The sequence below is a fragment of the Hyla sarda genome, chromosome 7, assembly GCF_029499605.1.
Source record: "Hyla sarda isolate aHylSar1 chromosome 7, aHylSar1.hap1, whole genome shotgun sequence".
Classification (NCBI taxonomy): Eukaryota; Metazoa; Chordata; class Amphibia; order Anura; family Hylidae; genus Hyla; species Hyla sarda.
Genome location: NC_079195.1, coordinates 125,423,382 through 125,434,599, shown reverse-complemented (window position 1 = coordinate 125,434,599; position 11,218 = coordinate 125,423,382). Strand labels below are relative to the sequence as shown.

Sequence of the window (11,218 nt, the reverse complement as noted above, 5' to 3'; positions counted from 1 at the left end):
TGTATTTGTGAATCAATATAACATATATTTGGAATATCAATTGTCCTTACAAGCAGAGAGCTTTAAAGTTAGAAAACTGCAAAATTTTCATGAAATTTGGGGATTTTTCACCAAGAAAGGATGCAAGTAACAAAGAAATTTACCACCAAAATAAAGTAGAATATGTCACGAAAAAACAGTCTCAGAATAAGAATAATCAGTAAAAGTATCTCAGAGTTATTAATGCTTAAAGTGACAGTGGTCAGAATTGCGAAAAAGGTCTCAGTGAAAAAGGGCTGCGTCCTTAAGGGGTTAAAGGGGCCAGTCAGGAAGAGCAGTAAAAGCCATTTCACCTGCTATTAGTGCCTAACAGTACTGTACTGGGCTCTACTACACAGCGATTCTGTACTGCTGCAGTTGGTTGCACAACAACTGTAAAGCTAACAAGGGCCATTTAGAGGGAGCACAAAAAGCCATAGTCACCTGATTACAGTGCCTAATACAGGTTGCGTACATAACGGAGCTTATTGTCCTCTCATAAGTGTAACCTGTGCGTACATAGGTGGTGTACATTTTTTTTCTTCCTGAAAAAATTATTTAGGCCTAGTTACTATGAAAGGCCAGCCAAAGCTACACCCGTGTTTCTGTAGCCTTATACAGTTTTAAGCAGACCATATTCCAGCTCCATATACCAGCTCTCATAAGTGTAAACTTAGGTACACCTTTGTGTTGTACGTTTTTTTTGTCCTGAAAAAATAATTTGGGCCAAGTTACTGTGAAAGGCCAGCCAAAGCTACACTCTGGCACATTTAATGAAACTTTATCTTAAAGGGGTATTCCGGGCAAAAACATTATATCCCTAATCCAAAGGATAGGGGATAAGATGCCTGATCGCAGGGGGGCCGCTGCTGAGACCCCCCGCGATCTCCCTGCAGCACCCGCATTCTAAGTGGGTGCTGAATCTCCAGTTTCGGAAAACTCGCGGTTTCCGGAACTGGAGATGTGACGTCACGCCACGCCCCCTCCATTCATTTCTATGGGAGAGGGCGCGATCAGACATCTTATCCCCTATCCTTTGGATAGGGGATAAAATGTTTTTGCCCTGTATACCCCTTTAATCTATGTTAAATTTTTAATAAAACATTTCCAAAATATCTTTCATCTTTTCAATTGTGAAGCCCTATGGTCTCGCCAGGCTGTTGAAACCTTCAGACTGAGTCATTCTGCTACATTATGGTCTCCTCAAGCTGTTGGCACATTAAATGAAACTTTATCTTAATCTATTTTAAATCTTCAATTAAAATTTTCCAAAATATCTTTAATATTTTCAATTGTGAGGCCCTATAGTCTCGTCAGGATGTTGCCATCTCCAGGCTGGGTCATTCTGCCACATTGTGGTCTCCTCATGCTGCTGGCACATTAAATGAAACTTTATCTTAATCTATTTTAAATCTTCAATTTAAATTTTCCTAAATATCTTTAATCTTTTCAATTGTGAGGCCCTATGGTCTCGTCAGGCTGTTCCCACCTCCAGGCTGTGTCATTCTGCCACATTATGGTCTCCTCATGATGCTGCCATCTCCAGGCTTAGTCATTGTGCCACCATATGGTCTCCTCATGCCGTTGGCACCTTAAATTAAACTTTTACCATTTTAATCTATTTCAAATCTTCAATTAAAATTTTACAAAATATCTTTAATCTTTTCTATTGTGAGGCCCTATGGTCTCGTCGGGCTGCTGCCACCTCTAGGCTCTGTCATTGTGCCGCCATGTGACTTGTTATATTGGGTTTTGTGGTCATACAGTATTAGTTGAAAGTAAGCGCTTCGTGCACCCAGGACATTAAACTTGTGAAACTAATCAAATTCTTAAATTAAAATTTAATAAAATCTGTGCATTCTTCTAAAGACTGAGGCCCCATGGTCGTCGTCATATATTACCACTGGAATTACCACAAGAATTCAATGAAACAGGCTGGAGCGATAACAATGAACCATAACTGATTAACTGAAGCATTCGCAGTTCCACACAGAGTAAGACAGTCGGGGGTGCTGAGAGGCAGGGGATGGAACAGGTGGTAGCTCGCCTAGCGGCGGACTACCAGCTCGATGCTGACCAGAATGGGTCCTCAAAAAAGGATAAAAAAAATTAAAATAAATTAAAATTAAATAAAAATTACATAAAAAAATCTCTTTAATCTCTTCAATTGTGACGCCATACAGTCTCCCTGCTGCCACATCCAGGCACTGTGCGATAGTGATTCCAATAGCGCTTCTCTCTAGCAACATCATCCTAACAATCCTGTGGATACACAACATGCAAAAAGTGACACAGTGACAAAAAGAAAGAAATAAGTAAATGTGCGCAGATAGACTGCCCGGACATCCGTCCGGATCTATAACAATTTCTCTGATCCTAGCCAGGAGGCCGGGAATCAAGAGGTGCCTCAAGGTGAAGAGTTCATGGTGCCAGTGCTTCAAATCAGTGATCCAGTACACCCAGTGAGTTTTGGCACCTCCGGGTCACCACTTCCCGAGGCACTAAATTGCCTCGGCTCTAGACCATAACAGCCTCATGGCGAGACCTGTGGGAACAGGTTACATCGGGGCAGCCGTTGAGCTGTTTCCTCAGAACCAACACCGGAACGCCCTGGTACACCTGCCCCCTCCATGTAGCACCCATCCTCCCCAGTCTCACCTCAGTGGTGCCCGATCCACCTATATGAACTGATAAGAACAGATACTACACTTGATCTCAGCCAAAAGGCAGAGAAGAGATCTTTTTAGAGAAAGAAGTTGAAGTAGATTACAGCATAGCTGAAACCTGAGTCAAAATATTGCCGGGACCTCCCTATTTGAGCTGTCACTCACAGAGGGTGCCCTTCCTTATTTGCTTAGGTGAACTCCAGACTGGGGATTATCAGCCCATTTGAATACCTGAAGATCCTCTGGTGGGTGTAGACTCTAGCAGACATCTAGCAGAAGATAAGCCCATTTACAGCTGACACTGGAGCCAATCGCTTCTTACTAGAGTCTGTTTTTATAGGTTTGTTCATGAACATAATGAAAGTTGGGAGAGTTTACATATATTCTGTACAGATGGTAAGACTGACTATTTTGATTCTTGCTGAGTTCACACACAGTATGTAGGTCAGTGTTTCAGTCAGTATTTTTATTTAAAACTCAAGCAAATTTGCAAATCTTTCTATTATTATAGTTGTTCCTTGTATTGGTTCTACTGGTGTACTCCAGAGGGGGTCATTTTTACATAGTGCAACTTATATTAAAACTGACATATGGGCCCTGATTTACTATTGTAAACCCAACATGTTTTGTTGGGTTGTGCGCCAGAATTTGCGCCAGAAGTTGTGCCACAATTGAAAAAACCTGACAAACTCTCCATTTTACTCAGAGAACCCGAAAAAGGGAATTAAGGGAATTAAAACCCACAAAGAAACCTACACTCCACTCTTAGTAAATAAGGGCCATAATCTCTATTCTGCGGGCCAATGTAATTAAAATGATACTCATGTTTACATGAGTATCTATTATTGTACTACATTTAAAAACAGTCAAACTTTTTTGACAAAATAGGTATGTTAAAATTGTCCTATTCTTACCTTTGTAACTCTATATTTTATTGGTAAAATTTTTGTGTTGATGGTACCTTTTGGTTGCTTCTTATTTATTTTTTAATGACATTTGATATAACCAAAAATCTGCAATTCTGGCGCTCGGTATTTTTTACGTTTACAACATTCACCAAGCGGGATCATAAACATATTATTTTAATGGTTCGAACCGTGATACCAAATATGTTGTGTTTTTTACATTTTTTATATTTTATATTTTATGTTTTTACTTTTTTTCATATTTATTTTGCACTCTATAAGTCCCCATAGGGGAGTATTATATGCAGTCATTAGATTGCTATGCACTGTTCAGTGCTATGCTATAAAATAGTACTCATCAGTACTATTGGTGAACTTCTTGTACAGCCTGGCTCTGCTGGCTGCACAGGAACATTGGCCATCCTACAAGCTGGAGGGTGGTAAGTGACCTCAGCACTCATCAGTCCCCTGAGATTGCAATGTGAAGGTCCAATGAGCCCACACAAAACCACCAACATCTCCATTTTCACTATAAATGCCATGAACTGTGCTGATCACAGCATCTATAGGGTTAATGGTGAAGATTGGCATGATTGCTAATGTGTGCCATTATGAGTGATTTCCTGATAGCAGCTGTAACTCTCTTGCTATGTATTGATCGCAGCTCCTGCGCTTGCTTCATAGCTGTGCTGTAAATGTACAGCTCTGTGTGCAAACTTACTCGCTTCAGCACCATACATTTACGGCACATATCCTTAACCCCTTCACGACGAGCGACGTACATGTACGGCGCCACGAAGTGTCACTTAGCGTGTGGTGACGTACATGTTCGTGGCGGGGTTCCGGGAGCGCCGCGTCACCAGTAGCGATGATCGGGCCGGGATGACTGCTGTTATCTAACAGCAGGCACCCTGGCACATCGCCGAGGGGGGTCCTGAGACCCCCCCATGACCGCGATGAGCGCAAATCGCAGGTCAATTCAGACCTGCGATCTGCGCGATTCCGGGTCATATGGGTCACTGGTGACCCGGAAAATAAGAGGGATCGGGGGTGTCCGAGACACCCTCGATCCCCCTGAAGGGATAGGAGTTTGGTGGCAGGGGTGCCACCCCTCCTATCCCTGCTATTGGTCAGCCGAGCGACCGCCCGATAGCAGACCGGGGGAGGGGGGGGGGTTAAAGTTCAGTTCCCCCGCTTTGCCCACCTATCGGTCCCTTACCTGGATCCCGGAGAACGATCCTCCATGCGGGGATCCCCCACGTTCGGCGGTGGCGGCAGCAATTCATCTGGGCCCTGCTAGGTGAGTTGTTGCCTAGCAACATCCGGAGGGCCACAGTTTACAGTGGTCTCTAAACAGTGGCCCTCCAGATGTTGCAAAACTACAACTCCCAGCATGCCCAGACAGCTGTTTGCTGTGTGGGCATGCTGGGACTTGTAGTTTTGCAATATTTAGAGGGGTTCAGGTTGTAGATCACTAAGTAGTCTCAAACTGTAGCCCTCCAGATGTTGCAAAACTACAACTCTCAGCATGCCCAGACAGCAGTTTGCTGTCTGGGCATGCTGCGAGTTGCAGTTTTGCAACATCTGGAGGGCCACAGTTTTGAGACCACTGGACAGTGATTTACAACCTGAACCCCTCTAAATCTTGCAAAACTACAACTCCCAGCATTCAGGAACAGCATAAGGCTGTCTTGGCATGCTAGGAGTTGTACTGCGTGCCTCCAGCCGTTGCATAACTACATCTCCCAGCACTCCCTTCCGCAATCAGTACATGCTGGGAGTTGTAGTTTTGCAACAGCTGGAGGCACACTGGTTGGAAAATACTGAGTTAGGTCATAGAACCTAACTCAAGGTTTTCCAACCAGTGTGCCTCCAGCTGTTGCAAAACTACAACTCCCAGCATGCATGGTCTGTCAGTGCATGCTGGGAGTTGTACTTTTGACCCCCTCCCATGTGAATGTACAGGCTACATTCACACTGGCGGCAGATTACAGTGAGTTCCCCGCTTCAAGTTTGAGCTGCGGCAAATTTTCTGCCGCAGCTCAAACTCCATAGGGAGACTCAGTGTAATCTGCCTCCAGTGTAAATGTAACCTAAAAACACTACACTACACTAACATAAAATAAAGAGTAAAACATTACATATACACACGTACACTGCCCCCACTACCACCCCCCTTCCCCAATAAAAATGAAAAACGTATTTGTCACGATGCCGGCTGGCAGGAGGTGGATCCTCTGTGCCAGAGAGGGATAGCGAGGACCGTGCTAGTGGACCGGTTCTAAGACACTACTGGTTTTCACCAGAGCCCGCCGCAAAGCGGGATGGACTTGCTGCGGCGGTAGTGACCAGGTCGTATCCACTAGCAACGGCTCACCTCTCTGGCTGCTGAAGATAGGCGAGGTACAAGGGAGTAGGCAGAAGCAAAGTCGGACGTAGCAGAAGGTCGGGGGCAGGCGGCAAGGTTCGTAGTCAGGGGAGATAGCAGAAGTTCTGGTACACAGGCTTTAAACACACAAAACGCTTTCACTAGGCACAAGGGCAACAAGATCCGGCAAGGAAGTGCATGGGAGGAGGATAGATATAGTCAGGGACCAGGTGGAAGCCAATTAAGCTAATTGGGCCAGGCACCAATCATTGGTGCACTGGCCCTTTAAGTCTCAGGGAGCTGGCGCGCGCGCGCCCTAGAGAGCGGAGCCGCGCGCGCCAGCACATGACAGCAGGGGACGGGAACGGGTAAGTGACCTGGGATGCGATTCGCGAGCGGGCGCGTCCCGCTGTGCGAATCGCATCCCCAACGGCCATGACAGAGCAGCGCTCCCGGTCAGCGGGACTGACCGGGGAGCTGCAGGGAGAAAGACGCCGTGAGCGCTCCGGGGAGGAGCGGGGACCCGGAGCGCTAGGCGTAACAGTACCCCCCCCCTTAGGTCTCCCCTTCTCTTTATCCGGTAACTGCCTCCCCTGGGATGAGGACACCGGGAAAGGATGGAGGGATTCCTCAACGGCAGGCAGAACAGCAGGAGTAGGAATGGGGAGAGAGGGCAGAGGGCGAGACCTGGCACGGGGCAGTGTGACACCAGGACGAGGGCCATGCGGGGACACAGGGGCTTGCCTGATGGGACTGGGAGGGGGGGAGAGGCATTTCCTGTGGCAGGCAGAGTCCTTAATGACCTTAGGGGGACCGGATACAGGAGGAACCACAGGGTCACGGCAGGGAGTACTGGGAACCGGTTGAAGGCAGTCCTTGGAACAAGAGGGGCCCCAACTCTTGATCTCCCCAGTGGACCAATCCAGGGTTGGGGAATGGTGTTGAAGCCAGGGTAGTCCAAGGAGAACTTCAGAAGTGCAATTAGGAAGGACCAAAAATACAATTTCCTCGTGATGAGGTCCGATGCACATTAGGAGGGGCTCCGTGCGGAAACGCACGGTGCAATCCAACTTGGCTCCGTTGACCGCGGAAACGTGGAGTGGCTTGACAAGACGGGTCACCGGAATGCGGAATTTATTCACTAAGGACTCCCGAATAAAATTCCCAGAAGCTCCAGAGTCCAGGCAGGCCACGGCTGAGAGGGAAGAGCTGGCTGAAGTAGAAATCCGAACAGGCACCGTGAGACGTGGAGAAGCCGACTTAGCATCAAGAGACGCCACACCCACGAGAGCTGGGTGCGAGCGTGCGTTTCCCAGACGTGGAGGACGGATTGGGCAATCCACCAAAAAATGTTCAGTACTGGCACAGTACAGACAAAGATTCTCTTCCTTACGGCGATTCCTCTCTTCCAGGGTCAGGCGAGACCGATCCACTTGCATGGCCTCCTCGGCGGGAGGCCTAGGCGCAGATTGCAGTGGAGACTGTGGGAGAGGTGTCCAGAGATCTAAGTCTTTTTCCTGGCGGAGCTCTTGATGCCTCTCAGAAAAACGCATGTCAATGCGAGTGGCTAGATGAATGAGTTCATGCAGGTTAGCAGGAGTCTCTCGTGCGGCCAGAACATCTTTAATGTTGCTGGATAGGCCTTTTTTAAAGGTCGCGCAGAGAGCCTCATTATTCCAGGATAGTTCAGAGGCAAGAGTACGGAATTGTATGGCGTACTCGCCAACGGAGGAATTACCCTGGACCAGGTTCAGCAGGGCAGTCTCAGCAGAAGAGGCTCGGGCAGGTTCCTCAAAGACACTTCGAATTTCCGAGAAGAAGGAGTGTACAGAGGCAGTGACGGGGTCATTGCGGTCCCAGAGCGGTGTGGCCCATGACAGAGCTTTTCCAGACAGAAGGCTGACTACGAAAGCCACCTTAGACCTTTCAGTAGGAAACTGGTCCGACATCATCTCCATGTGCAGGGAACATTGCGAAAGAAAGCCACGGCAAAACTTAGAGTCCCCATTAAATTTGTCCGGCAAGGACAGGCGGAGGCTAGGAGTGGCCACTCGCTGCGGAAGGGGTGCAGGAGCTGGCGGAGGAGATGGTTGTTGCTGCTGTAGCTGTGACTGTACTTGCTGTAGTTGTGACTGGAGTTGCTGTGTCATGGTGGTCAAGTACGACAGCTGGTGATCTTGTTGGGCGATCTGACGAGCTTGCTGGGCGACCAGCGTAGGGAGGTCAGCGACAACTGGCAGAGGAACTTCAGCGGGATCCATGGCCGGATCTACTGTCACGATGCCGGCTGGCAGGAGGTGGATCCTCTGTGCCAGAGAGGGATAGCGAGGACCGTGCTAGTGGACCGGTTCTAAGACACTACTGGTTTTCACCAGAGCCCGCCGCAAAGCGGGATGGACTTGCTGCGGCGGTAGTGACCAGGTCGTATCCACTAGCAACGGCTCACCTCTCTGGCTGCTGAAGATAGGCGAGGTACAAGGGAGTAGGCAGAAGCAAAGTCGGACGTAGCAGAAGGTCGGGGGCAGGCGGCAAGGTTCGTAGTCAGGGGAGATAGCAGAAGTTCTGGTACACAGGCTTTAAACACACAAAACGCTTTCACTAGGCACAAGGGCAACAAGATCCGGCAAGGAAGTGCATGGGAGGAGGATAGATATAGTCAGGGACCAGGTGGAAGCCAATTAAGCTAATTGGGCCAGGCACCAATCATTGGTGCACTGGCCCTTTAAGTCTCAGGGAGCTGGCGCGCGCGCGCCCTAGAGAGCGGAGCCGCGCGCGCCAGCACATGACAGCAGGGGACGGGAACGGGTAAGTGACCTGGGATGCGATTCGCGAGCGGGCGCGTCCCGCTGTGCGAATCGCATCCCCAACGGCCATGACAGAGCAGCGCTCCCGGTCAGCGGGACTGACCGGGGAGCTGCAGGGAGAAAGACGCCGTGAGCGCTCCGGGGAGGAGCGGGGACCCGGAGCGCTAGGCGTAACAGTATTGTACGGCAGTGTTTCTAAGATGGAGCCTCCAGCTGTTGCAAAACAAAAACTCCCAGCATTTCTGGACAGCAATTGACTGTCCAAGCATGCTGGGAGTTTTACAACAGCTGGAGGCACCCTGTTTGGGAATCACTGGCATAGAATACCCCTATGTCCACCCCTATGCAAGTCCCTAATTCAGGCCTCAAATGCGCATGGCGCTCTCACTTTGGAGCCCTGTTATATTTCAAGGCAACAGTATAGGGTAACATATGGGGTATCTCCGTACTCGCGAGAATTTGCCTAACACATTTTGGGGGGCTTTTTCTCCTTTTTACCCCTTATAAAAAGGAACAGTTGGGGTCTACACCAGCATGTTAGTGTAAAAAAATAAACATTTTTACACTAACATGCTGGTGTTGCCCTATACTTTTCATTTTCACAAGAGGTAAAAGGGAAAAATGCCCCCCAAAATTTGTAACGCAATTTCTCCCGAGTACGGAGATACCCCATATGTGGGCGCAAAGGGCTCTGGGGGCGCACAACGAGGCCCAGAAGGGAGAGTGTACCATGTACATTTGAGGTGATTTGCACAGGGGTGGCTGGTCCCTGAAAAATAGTGAGTTTTAAAATTTTGGGAAAAATTGGAAAATTGCTGCTGAACTTTGAAGCTCTCTGGTGTCTTCCAAAAGTAAAAACTCATCAATTTTATGATGCAATCATAAAGTAGACATATTGTATATGTGAATCCAAAAAAAAAAATATTTGGAATATCCATTTTCCTTGCAAGCAGAGAGCTTCAAAGTTAGAAAAATGCAATTTTTTTTATTTTTTCATCAAATTTGGGGATTTTTCACCAAGAAAGGTTGTAAGTTACCACAAAAATTTACCATCATGTTAGAGTAGAATATGTCACGAAAAAACAATCTCAGAATCAGAATGATAAATAAAAGCATTCCAGCGTTATTAATGTTTAAAGTGACAGTGGTCAGATTTGCAAAAAAGGGCTTCGTCCTAGAGGTGAAAATGGTCTCCGTCCTTAAGGGGTCTTCCCCCATGGGACTTCACGCCCCCGTCCCCTCAATGCAGGTCTATGAGAGAGGGCGTATAATGCTGCACAGTCAGAGCCTCCAGCGCTGCTGAGAAAAGGTGGGTGCTTAATGACAGATTGTGGGGGTCCCCAGCAGTGGGACCCACGCAATCAGACATCTTATCCCCTATTCTTTGGATAGGGGATAACATGTATCAGGGCTTTAAGGTCATTTCTTTCAGCTGTTAATATTTGAACTTTTTAAGAAGTCTGCAGATATACATACAAGTAGACAAGATCATAGTGACATAACATTAAGATGTAGCAAGGACAGGGAAAGCAAAAATATATAAAAAAAAGCAAATCCCTACAATGAGCGATAGGAGAAAAAGCACTATCTCTGTCCCAGGTGATAGCATAACTACTTCCCTGCTCATACTTATGAAAGTGGCATGATATTATCATTACTTATACCTTCTGCCCACACTTTTGGAAGGTGATGCATGTCTGGGCCTACTGCCAATAGGGAAATTAACTGCTTGTTTTTAGAATAAAGCAGTCTAAATGCTATCCGGTGATATAAAAGAATAAAGAGTCTGGAATATACACCAGTTGGGAGTTTCCCTGTTATTCAACTTGGTCTAACAGAATGATAGACCCAGAATACATAACAAATAGTTTATTCTACATCATGCTGAGGCCGTGATAAACTGTATGGGAACATTGCTGTACTTGATGAAACAAACTTTTAAGAACATTGCACTATACTTGTCAATTCTTAAGAACAAAATAATCAATGAAGTCATACGTTTAATATTTATAAGACATCGTATTGCTGTCCATAATGTGATGATGGAAGAATTGAACTAAATCTTTACATTATGTTTTTTGGCTAGGGTCTTGTTACATTTCTAGCTTCAGAACTTAAGTGTATATCGGTCTTCTGCTGATATTTTTTTTAAATAAGGTTGATGGAAATCAGTAAAAAACATTGGAGCAGGTAGTACCCTGTAACAAGATCTAAGTTGCTTTATTCTAATTATTAACTCTGTGGTGTCCCAGCCCACAGTCCTGTCTGTCCATTGTCTGACCTGTTATAATGTGATATATTGATATGTTATGTATTAATTTATGCACTGTGCCTTTAAGGGATTGTGGTAGAGTGAACAGGTGACCCTGATGCCCCAATGGGAGACCCCCAAACCTTGCCCTTATGTAGTGTAGGGGGGGGGGGGGGGAAGGAGAGTTCAGTATAGAGGAGAGTCTA

General features: G+C 46.9%; 1 pseudogene; it reads right to left on the bottom strand.

Annotated features, from left to right (window-relative positions):
* Positions 1 to 2,678: 2,678 nt before the first annotated feature.
* On the bottom strand, positions 2,679 to 2,757 carry LOC130283584 (U2 spliceosomal RNA; annotated as a pseudogene).
* Between the last annotated feature and the right edge of the window lie 8,461 nt (positions 2,758 to 11,218).